Here is an 11,482-nt window from a genome sequence, read left to right as displayed (position 1 = left end):
AGAGAGCATGAGAGGGGAGAAGGTCAGAGGCAGAAGCAGACTCCCCATGGAGCTGGGAGCCTGATGCGGGACTCCATCCTGGCATTCCAGGATCATGACCTGAGATGAAGGCAGTCGTTTAACCACATGAGCCACCCAGACACCCTCTAAGACTGTATTTTCAAACTGAATTTGGAAGATGAATGTTGACAAGAAACTTCGATGATACTAGATTTGAAAGCCTTATATTCCAAACCAGGTTGGGTTAATCCAATTCTCTTTCATCTAAGCAACAGAAGAGAAAAACCCTTAAGACTGACAAAAGTTTTTTTTTTTTTTTTGTAAAAGACAAATAACTACAATAAAGTAGTTATACATCATATCTTGCCGTCTATATCTTTACTATGCTACAAATGCAGTACTTTTAAAAATTCTGCCAACTAAAGCCTGAGAGTCTGTTTCCCAATAATTATGGATGACTATAGTTCAATCACATTAAGTATGTATTTTGTTCTCGAACTGCTACTGCTGATTTCTTTGAATTATAGCTAGAAGTCTCAGCCTCTGCAACAAGAGAGTCTTTTTTTGGTGATTTAAACACAGCAGTTAGAGGATTTAGCTGAATCTGTTTCCTTTTGGTATCAACAAAAAGTTTGTATTCGATGTCTGCCATTTTGGTCAACAAATGTATTTGAACTGATGATGTAAAGTCCATTCTAAGTCAAATGAGGATATTATGTAATGCAAACCTCTTGAGACTTTATAACTCCATAATATTTCTAGGAGCTGTAATAAGGTCTTGATTCAAAATCCAGTCCTGAATGTTGGCAAAATCACACTTGAGGTGGTGTTCCATACACATGTATACATTCTGCCCTATCCCCCTCCCCAAAACCATATTGGTGCCCTCTGAGACATGAAGAGCCCTTCACATAGCTCCACTGGAAAGAATTACAAGTGCTTTCAGTCCATCTTCACTAATCACAACTTTCTCTTCTCTTAGGACATGTCTTACATAGACAACAGTGAGTTCTGGAATCAGAGGACTAACTTGGAACATTATATACCAGGACTGTAATGCAAGGATAATCTTCAACAGATACTTACAGAGGAGGTAAAATACAGATTCTTCATAAATTTATCAATTACCCTACTTCAAGCATTCTGAGCATCTTGAGTTACGGCATTAGTTAGCCTCTAATTTTAAGCCTTTCTTAAGTGTTGTCCTGTGTTGGTAAAGTCCAGGATTGGTCCTTGAATGGTATCTATTACTCTAAGAGCAAGTTGCTTATTTTATTTTTTAATATTTGTATAATTGCTTAGCATGGGCTAGGATTGTGGCTGTCTTTCCTATCCCTGGAGGGTTATTGAGAAGAAGCAGATGGGCAACCAAACTTCATTGACAAATTTTTGAATGGTTCTCAGAATGCCCTGGTGAAAAACATGGCTGGTATTTTTCAACCCAGGTTAGTTTTCTACTTTTGTCTGTCATGCGGATAACCAGCTCTGAGGGTCCAAGGGGAATTGTTATATCGCCAGCATGTCTATACAACTACTAATGAAAATCTGACTCTGGAAAGTTCAAATTAGTGTTGTTACACATTTAGAATCATTTATTATTATATAGTACTGGTAGCTCATGGTCATTGTAAAAAAAAAAAAGAAAGAAAGAAAAACTTACATTGATAACTAAACAAAAAATACCTCTCTTGAAAGCCTACCAACAAGAGATTGCCATTGTAAATATTTTGTTATATATTTTCCAAAAATTTTCCAAGTAACAGTTGACTAATATTCTTATACTATTCTATTACCGACTTTTTCTACCAACATATCATTAAAAATCTATTTAAAAATGAATATACATGATAATTTTCATGGCTTCGTAACATTCCCTTGGGTGACAATTAATTACTAACAACTAAGACTTATTGGGAGCTAATAGTCAAGTGTCTGATCAACTAGTATGTAACTGTCTACCTTGAAGAAAGTGACTACTCTGCTTCAGTGAAGTCCTGCCCCTCACTTTCCTCAGGTCACCTTCTCAATATATTTTTTAAAGATTTTATTTATTTATTTGACAGAGAGAGAACACAAGTAGGCAGAGTGGCCCAGAGAGAGGGAAAGGGACAGGCAGAAGCAAGCTCTCTGCTGAGCAGGGAGCCTGATGCAAGGCTCAGTCCCAGAATCCTGGGATCATGATCTGAGCCAAAGGCAAACACTTAACTGACTGAGCCACCCAGGTGCCCCACCTTCTCAATATTTATCACGACTTTTCCCCATCCATCAGGACAAACAGAAAAGGTATTTGCAAGTTAGGCTCCAGAAACTTCTCTCAAAATTATACATAAACTAAAGTAACTATAAAATAAACTATTTCATTTATTCTATTTTTCCATCTTGATTTACTTTTTAAAATATTTTATTTATTTATTTGACAGAGAGAGGGAAAGAAAGCATGAACACAAGGAGAAGGAGCAGCAGACAGAGAAAAAGAGAGAAACAGACTCCCCACTGACAAGGTGCCTGATGCAGGACCCCATCCCAGGACCCTGGGATCATGACCTGAGCTACCAAGGTGCCCCCTGACTTGATCTATTTAAAATGATTTATTTAATTTATTTATTCTATTTTCCCATCTTGAGTTATGCCTTGTTCAGTTGTCCAGTCTAGCTCTCTAGGAATATTATGTGAGTACAGCACCAGAGCATAACACAAATAATGCAACACCAACAACGCAAATGTCCCCAAGTTTGAACATTCTTAGGGAAGAATCTGTTTGACTTTGCCAGCTTCTAGAGGCTACCCATATTCCTTGGCTCATGACCCCCTTTCTCCTTCTTCAAATCCAGCAATGTCGTATCTGTCCGACCAGTCTTCTATAGTCACATCTTCTGATCACAGCTGGGAATGGTTCTCCACTTTTAAGGACCCAGCTGGTTAGATAACCCAAAATAATCTCCCTATCTCAAAGTCCTTAACTTTATCACATCTGCAAGTTTGCTTCTGCCACATAAGGTAACAGTCACAAGTACAAGGAATTAAGACAAAAACATTGAGAGGAACCATTATTCTGCCCACTATAACGGTCATGAAGAAGAGCATGTAGTCGCAGTCAAAATATTCTTATTGTATAGTGTCCAGAGGAAAAATACTATGTATACTTTCATTATTATTATTATTATTGCTATATAATGATAAGTACTTTTGTGAGATAAAACAGAGTAAAAAAAGACTAGAGTTAATTATACCAAATGGAACTCAAAAGACACAAACTGGCGGTGAAAGTGAGCCATCTTACTGGTTTGGAGAACTGATATGCACCTTGAAAAATTCCTTCCACATGAAATATGAATGTGTTTTTTTCTTCTAAAAGCTACTCTGCCTCAAGGCTTCAGGTGTTTCTTCTGCTCAGGTCAACAACAGGAATTTTCAAAACTTTAGTGAGTTTAAAATTGAGATAAGTTTTTAGAAAGCAAGCTCCAGTATTTTTTTATGGCAATTGGGAATTTGCACTATTTACTTTGCTTTAAAAGTTGTTCTCTGCCTTCCCTATGAACTACAATCCATGGGGAAAACAACAAAAACTTACATCACTTAAAAACTTCACTATGAAGAAGGTCACGTTCAGTTCCAAATGATCTTCATTGCCTTTTAACATCTGGGTTAGCTCATTTCTTTGAGCTGTAAAATTTGAATAATAAATTTTTTTTAAAAGAACAAGAAGAGAAAGTAAATATAAACTAATGAGGAATTGTAGGAACCCAACTGAAGATTTCAGTTGCCCAGGTGCCTTTTTTGTCTGGTTTAATTTGTTTTGTGTGTCACAAAAAATATGGCTCTCATTTCCAAATGACAAGTGTAATAGAGTGCTTTGTGAAAAACAACTGCATTATAAATGGCACTTTATGAGAGAATCTCACTGACAACTCATAGTTCTCTGACAAAATACTTATACTAATAGAAAAAATAACAAATCTTTTAAAAACATACATTTGGGGGAGGAGGTAGCTTTGAACTTGATGAAGTCTCTGACACTACCTCATTTTAGCACAACTCTAGGAATTGAGTGGATTAGAACTTGGGAGGATGCATGCGGGGAGGTACTTCAAATACGTTCCTCTTCTGGGAGATCCTGCTAAGACTCAGGTCATCTACCTCTCTGGATGGGGAGTAGAGCTTGAAACATTGACCTATTAAGGACATTTTTTCATAGACAACTCTTGGCACAGAGTAGAGCCTCGAGGAACATTAGCTGGATAGAAATCTAAATTTGTAATGATCATCTTCCCAGTAGAAATGCAACACCTTGAGATATTTTAATGGCTTAATCTGTATGGGTCACAAGTACAGCCTTCATGACAGAGTATGAATCAATATCTAATGACTTTCTACCACCTCTCACCCAACAGAGTTCTGTGCTGTTTTCTCTGCCTCTGCCGATTTCTTATTCTATTCCTTTCTTGCCAACACAGTGGTCAGTGGCACTTGGGGGAATTCTGTCATCTATGGATAATTCTCATCATCAGAAAGATTGCTGACCCTTTGTTTGGTCATCAAATAATGGAGCTGGTGGATGGGGGGGAAGCCCAGCCAGGGTGATTGCAGAAATTGAGGAAGCCTCAAGCTGCTGTCTCATGCAGTGATTATGCATGATTTCACATACAAGTAACAGTTAAATTTTGTAACTTAGGTTCTGCTAGAAAATGAGCTTCATAATGTATCAATTGACGATCAATATTATTGAGTGTTGGTATAGACAAGATCATGTTCTAAGACCTATGAAGTCTACAAAAATAAATAAGACCAGGGGAGGGACACCTGGCTGGCTCAGTCAGTAGAGCATGCCACTCTTGATCTGGAGTCATGAGTTTGAGCCCCATGTGAGGCATGAAGATTACTTTCAAAAAAATAAAAAATAAATAAGACAAGGTGGAAGTTCTGATCAGATTGGCAAGGTAATAACATTGTTTTGGCTTCATTTCAAGAGAAAGATTCTGGCTGGGAGAAAAAAGGGCTTAGTACTTAGGGCATTTGTTTGGTTATTTTAATAGAAGCCAGTTGGTTTCCATAAGACAGATTTTTCTCTCTCATAAAAGTTTGAGGTGAAAAAGTCCAGGAGGATAGGGTTCCTTTTATCCTGTGGTTCCTTCATCCCCTAAGGTTTTTACTTGTAAGCTGACTCGTACTGTAAGCTGACTCGTACTATCTCATCACAATCCAGACTGCGGAAAGGAGAAAGAAGAGGAAGACAAACATCTCTGTTTCAAGAATGTGCTTCAGAAGGCACACATGTCACTTCCGTTCTCAGCTTATTGACCAGAACATCCTTGGCCAGGTGACATTGTAACTTGGTGATAGGAAGACACGAGGGAGGTTGGGAAATTTGGGAAATGTGGTCTCTAGCTGGGAGACATGGTGCTCGATTCTATCACCAAAAGGAAGAAGGGGGTGTGGGTACTGGATATAATTAGCCATCTTTGCTGTAGGAGACAAGACTGGAGGCAAAGGGATTAACTAAGAGACTATTAATGCAATTACAGTGGCCTGAACTAGGTTAGTATCCATGATCATAGGAAGGACTAAAAGAGTATTTGGAAGGAAGAATTGATGGGATTTGGTAATTTATTGAATATGAAGAATAAAAGAGTAAGGAGTATTTAATTCATTTCTTCAGTATGTAATGAGTCCCTACTCTGTACCAAGCATCACCCTAGGTGCTGGATACACTGTGGTGAACAAGCAGATACTATCTGTGCCTTAAGGAAGTTAGACACTAAAATGTGATGTTCAGATTTGTATTAAAAATTACATGCCATCCATTAAGATACAGAACACAGAAGAAAGAGCAGTTTGAGGGAAAGTGATGAGTATGTGATAATCTTAATAAACTTGAGGTGCCTGTGGGACAGCCAATTAGTGATATTCAGGAGATGGTTGAATACGTGAGTCTGAATCTCAAGAGGGAAATGGGAGTTGAGATACTTATGCGCTGGGGACCATCAGCACAGGTGGTAATTTGCATCAATGTGAGTAGTAAGACTGCCCAAAGAGAGGGTCGAGAAAAAAAAGAGCCTCAGACAGAACAGCTTAGAGCATGGAGGAAGTGACATCTGAACTGGGCCATAAAGAACGGGCAGGTTGGAAATAGACTAGATGGAAATAAGATGACAAATTTTATCTGAAAGCAAATACCCATGGTCTGGATGGGTTAATTGGGTGCAGGCTGTGGAAGGCCATAAGAGTAGTAATAATAATAATAATAGCAACAACAGCAGTCACTGATATGTTTTTGTTTTTTTACACTAAGTGCCAGAAACACTAGGCATTTTACACATCACAGAGTTTTCTTGTCCTCTCCACCTGAATTCCTCAAAGGAACTAAAATTCAACACATCTAAAATTCAACTCTTAATCTTCATCCCATATCCCATGCCCAGTCTCCTTCCAGGGTTAATTTCAGGGAATGTTGTACCTACCATTCATCCCAATGGGCAAGCCAGTAACGTAGCAACTATTCTCCACACTTCCCTCTCCTTAATACATGAGATCCCATCTGCCATTCAAGTCCTGTTGAGTTTAGCTTTTAAATACCTTCCTCTATCTTATTTTTTTTTTTCTCACCTCCTTAATCAAAACTGTCATCATCTCTCCATTGATTTACTTTCATGGTCCCTTGATGAGTCTCCTTGACGTTACTTCTTGCTTCCAGTGGATTCTCCTCAAGGCAACCTGAGTGATCTTGCAAGATACAACAGACCATGTCATTCCCTTTATGTCAAACCAAAGACGTCTCCATCAAAGTCTTCCCTTTGCTCTTAGCTATCCTAGGAGACCAAAATTCTGAACATACTTACAAGGTCTATGTTCAGTTCCCCTCTGCCCGTTCCACCCCAGTGACTTTCTTTCAATCCTATTTGAAGTTGTCCTCCCAACACAGAGGTGATGTCCTCTGTGATCATTTTTCCTAGCCCCCTTCATCTGTAAATTCTTCCTCTGCTTTCATGTCTCTAATCATTTGTCTCTTCTCAGAACTCCTTCCCTGGCTCTTATGACTAGGATAAAATAACCTACTCTCCTAACAACACTGAAGGGGAGGCATTTTTATCTTCATTCTACAGATTAAAAAAATGATGCTAGAGAAAATTAGTAACATCTCCAATGTAGAGCTGAGGATACAACATCTGATTCTAACCCCTGTTCTGTTGCAATTATATTTGCTTTAGCAAGAGTATTTAGAAAGATGGTCAGTGGTAATCCTATATTAATCAATGTATCCATTTTTAACCTTTTTTTAAAAAAAGATTTTATTTATTTATTTGACAGAGAGGGACACAGTGAGAGAGGGAACACAAGCAGGGGGAGAGGGAGAGGAAAGCTTCCCCCTGAGTAGAGACCCAGACACAGGGCTTGATCCCAGGACCCTGGAATCATGACCTGAGCCAAAGGCAGACATTTAACGACTGAGCTACCCAGATGCCCTAACCTTCTTTTGTAAAGAAGCTTAGATCCAAGGGAGGGTAGAGAGGACACGACTCCTTTATTAGAGAGAATTTTTTTAAAAATTATACCTAAGGGTTCCCCTCACACCCACTCTACCAGCTCCTGTTCTGCAGGCGTAATTGTCTAGAGATGGAACTGTAGTAGAGACATTTATCTATGTGACATTTATCCATGTGCTCTGACACATTTCCCAGCTCTGACAGATAGGCAGGGTCCAGTAACTAGCTCCAACCAAAGGCTGTTAAGTTGAAGTGATGTGTGTCACTTCTGGGCTAAAGCATGTAAAGGAAACCCTCCAGTTCTTCCTTCTCCTGTGTAGCAAGCTGGTGGTGGTGGGGAGGGGGGCGGTGTTCCTGATGACATAGCTACAAAATGAAATCTGCCTAGATCCCTGAATCACCACTTGGAAGGGGACTGGCCTGCAAAGATACTGGACCACAGCAGATTTTGTGAGCCAAACTAAAAAGATTCTATGTGTTAACCACTCCAACGTTAGAGCTATTTGTTACTGCAGCATACGTTGGCCTATTTGGACTAACACAAGCTCTTTAACTAAAGAGCTCACTGGTAATGCATAATTCTACTTGTTTTCTGAATCACTAGAAACTATTCTGTTAGCCATACTCCTGACCTCAGAGTTAGAGGTTGCTGCCCTGAGGTATTACTGCTGTTTAACATTGATTAAATTTCTAGATTTCTTCCACTGCCATGTTGTGCCACTGCATGATCTTTGGGAGTGGTCTAATCTGTTGGCCTTTAAAATTTATTAATTGGGGAAAAAATACAGAACAGCACAAAACAAGCAAAAAATGAGAGGAATCATTACCTATTTATAGGTTATATATATATATATATTTCCATTCATAAAAGAATGGAAAGGCACTTTGCATGGAAAAGATATAAACTGCTAGGTGCTTTATTGATGGGTGCCACAAGAAGCTAAAATATCTTTTCTCTGTCTTTGAAAGTTGTCAATACCTTAATGATAAAATTAGTAGTTACTATATCCTGACACTTGGTGCAGGGTCTGTTGGAGGGTTTGGTTTGAGACGAAGTTGCATTGTTTACTTAACTGAAAAATTTAAACAATGTTCGTAGGAAAAACTACAACATTTTGACTTCTAAGTCTTAGACTAGAGCATAAGGAAAGAAATTTCTTCAAAATTACTTATAAAATAGATACAGATAAAAGGTGGCAAAATCAAACCATTTGATAAGATTAAGGGCTCTTGGGGTTCAGACAGGTAATTTTGAGGTACCAGTTGGTCTTCAAAATTTATTTCTGGGTAAATAACCTTTCTGGACCCTCAACAGCTCTCTTAGTAAATATCAGCTTGCAGTAGGTCTGCCAAGTATCTTTCATTTGCTTTTCACCATATACTCTTCATTCTTATCTACTCCATTCCTACCCCAGGAGGCTCCTCTGTGGATTACACAAACTGATTCACTGGCCTACTGGTTTCCTGTTGGGTTTGGCCAGTGGGTATCTTTCCCAGGAGACTAGAGAGGAAAAAGCAAGGTCCGGTATTAGTTTCTCAGGCTGGCTGTGTCCCTGGATCCAAGGACATTACTCCCCACAAAGAGGCTGTTCCACAAAAAGCTCCCCTTCAGGGTTCTGGTAACCACTTCCTTCCCTTCAGGTCAAGGAAGGTGGTAACAATTCTGTTGCTATGATCCCCAGGTTGGTGTATTATTTATTCCTTGTGGTACCATTAAGCTCACTATAAATACCTAGTCCATTTATAAATAAACCCTCCTAATTACTGTAATGCAAATGTGTGATCGGTTTCCTACTGGGCTTTCATTTGACATTTCCATGCATCCTCCAAAGCACAACATTCAACTCTCTGATCCTGTTTGTTTTCAAATGATTGACCATGGCTTCTCCGCTGTTTTCTCCCCACCACAGGCAGAGACCCAGGATAAGCTCCAAAGATGATGTAAGCCAAGAGATGATATTAAGGGTCAAGAGATACGATTGGTCTTTGGAGGCAGTGAGCATTCAGGCTGGGGTGGGATTCAGAGATTAAGGTTAATACATTCATTGCTAATAAAAATAAAATGTTTACAGTTTGGAGAGATCTAGTTTGAGGTAGTACATTAAAATTCACATCCTCACTTTTTGTCCATAGCATTTTAGAGAGGTGGTATAGAATTTTCATTAGAGTACAAAGTCTGGAGTTGATCTTTCTAGTTTAATTTTGATTTTGCCACCTACAAGCTATTTGGCGTTGGACAAGTTATTTAACATCTCTGTCTCAGATTCCTTATTTGTTCAATGAGGGTAATACTACTACTTATTTGTTAAGATTTTGTGAAGATTAAAAAGGTTGGCATATGAAAGTATTTAAAATATTGTCCAACCCACAGTAAGTTATCTGTAAATATTAACCATTAATATTTGGAACCAGAATAAATCCTAGAGTTTATTTAGATTAATTCACAAGACAAAGAAATATAGGCATAGAGATCAAATCACTCAGCCAGGGTCACATAGCAAAGATCAATCTCAGGTTTGTTCATTGATTTGTTTGGGCAACAGATATTTATCTCACCAGTAGCAAACAAAAGTTCCATTAATTTGGCCCAGTCTATATAGAATGGTTAGAGCCAGAGTGAGAACTAAGCAAACAAATGGCAGTAACAACAAACGCAACCACAAAACAAAGGCCTGGCTCCCACCTGTTCAGCTGTTTCTCTTCTCATCATAATACACATTGTAGCCTTGCCACTACAATGCCCACCTTGGATTTTAATCAGTTCTTTGTCTAGCATCCTTTGGAGAATCACCTACGGGCTTATGATACTACATTTGGTGCTTAGATCTTGGTTTTTGGCTTATATGCAAAAATGAAAAAGAGCAAGAAATCTCCCCAGAGACTCCACAGCTGTGCACATAAAAAGCACACAAATCTTTCCAACTAAGATCTAGCAAAAAACCACCACCAAAAAAAAAAAAAAAAAAAAAAGTAACTGATGCACTAAAATTTCCCCCTGGATCTGCATTCTCAGAAAGCCTCAGATGGTATGTTTTGTGTGTGCGTGCTAATTTCACCCTCCTTGGTCAAACCATCTACTTCAGGGAGTACAGAAGTCCTGCTGGTTGGGGAATTATCTCTGCTACCAGGGAAGGCAACATCTCCGTAAATCCTCACTTAACTGTGAAGACAGCTGTAAGCCCTTTAAATTCATAAATGAAATGAAATTGCAGAATTCTGTAGGGTAGGTTTGATGCTACCCAAAGATTCCCCAAGTGCAAAGCTAATCCTTGAGTTTAAAAGTAGCAAATCTAAATGTTTCCATTCAGGAGAGAGGATTCCCTTGACTGCCAGGGAGAAGGGTTGGATGAGACTCAATCAAATAATAAACAAATCAAAATCTGTTGATAACTAAGGTTGGGTCAACATAGGACAGGAAAAAGTGCACAGTTGAAGTAATTTCCTATGGAATTCCTAGGGAATTTGAAGCAATGACTTGGAAGACCAAAAAGGATTAATTTTTTTTAACATTTCAAATTTGCAGTTAATAATCTTAATAAAAAAATGTTCAACTTTAAGGAGGGAAGTTAGTATATTTTTCTTGGTTCTAGCTGGATGTCAAAAGTCTGATGTCAGTTCACTGTGCTAGAATTGTCTGCTGGTGTTTTTGGACAAGCCACTCATTCTTCCCATGCCTCAGTTTCTCTATGACTGAAAATAATCTATAATCTTTGTGGGATCTGCTTTTAACACACGTACACCAATTTCTTTACATAGTGGGAGTTTGGGAATATTAACATTCAATTTGACTTATGAAAATGTAGTGTAGATTTTAAGAACACAACGATCGAAACAAATGGAGTATACCATCCTATGCTATGATTGGAAAAGACAGTTAAGATTGTTTTGGGGGGTAGGAGACGTGACACCTGGCTGGCTCACTTGGTATAGAATGTGCAACTATTGATCTCAGGGTTGTGATTTCAAGCACCATGTTGGGTGCAGAGATTACTTTAAAAAAT

General features: G+C 38.6%; 1 pseudogene; it reads right to left on the bottom strand.

Annotated features, from left to right (window-relative positions):
• Positions 1-469: 469 nt before the first annotated feature.
• Positions 470-11,482, bottom strand: part of LOC116873075 — a 28,907-nt pseudogene continuing 17,894 nt past the window's right edge.

The sequence above is a fragment of the Lontra canadensis genome, unplaced genomic scaffold (assembly GCF_010015895.1).
Source record: "Lontra canadensis isolate GAN:19392208 unplaced genomic scaffold, GSC_riverotter_1.0 scaffold31, whole genome shotgun sequence".
NCBI lineage: Eukaryota > Metazoa > Chordata > Mammalia > Carnivora > Mustelidae > Lontra > Lontra canadensis.
Note: the sequence above shows the minus strand (reverse complement) of the source record. Positions and strands in the feature narration are given on the sequence as shown.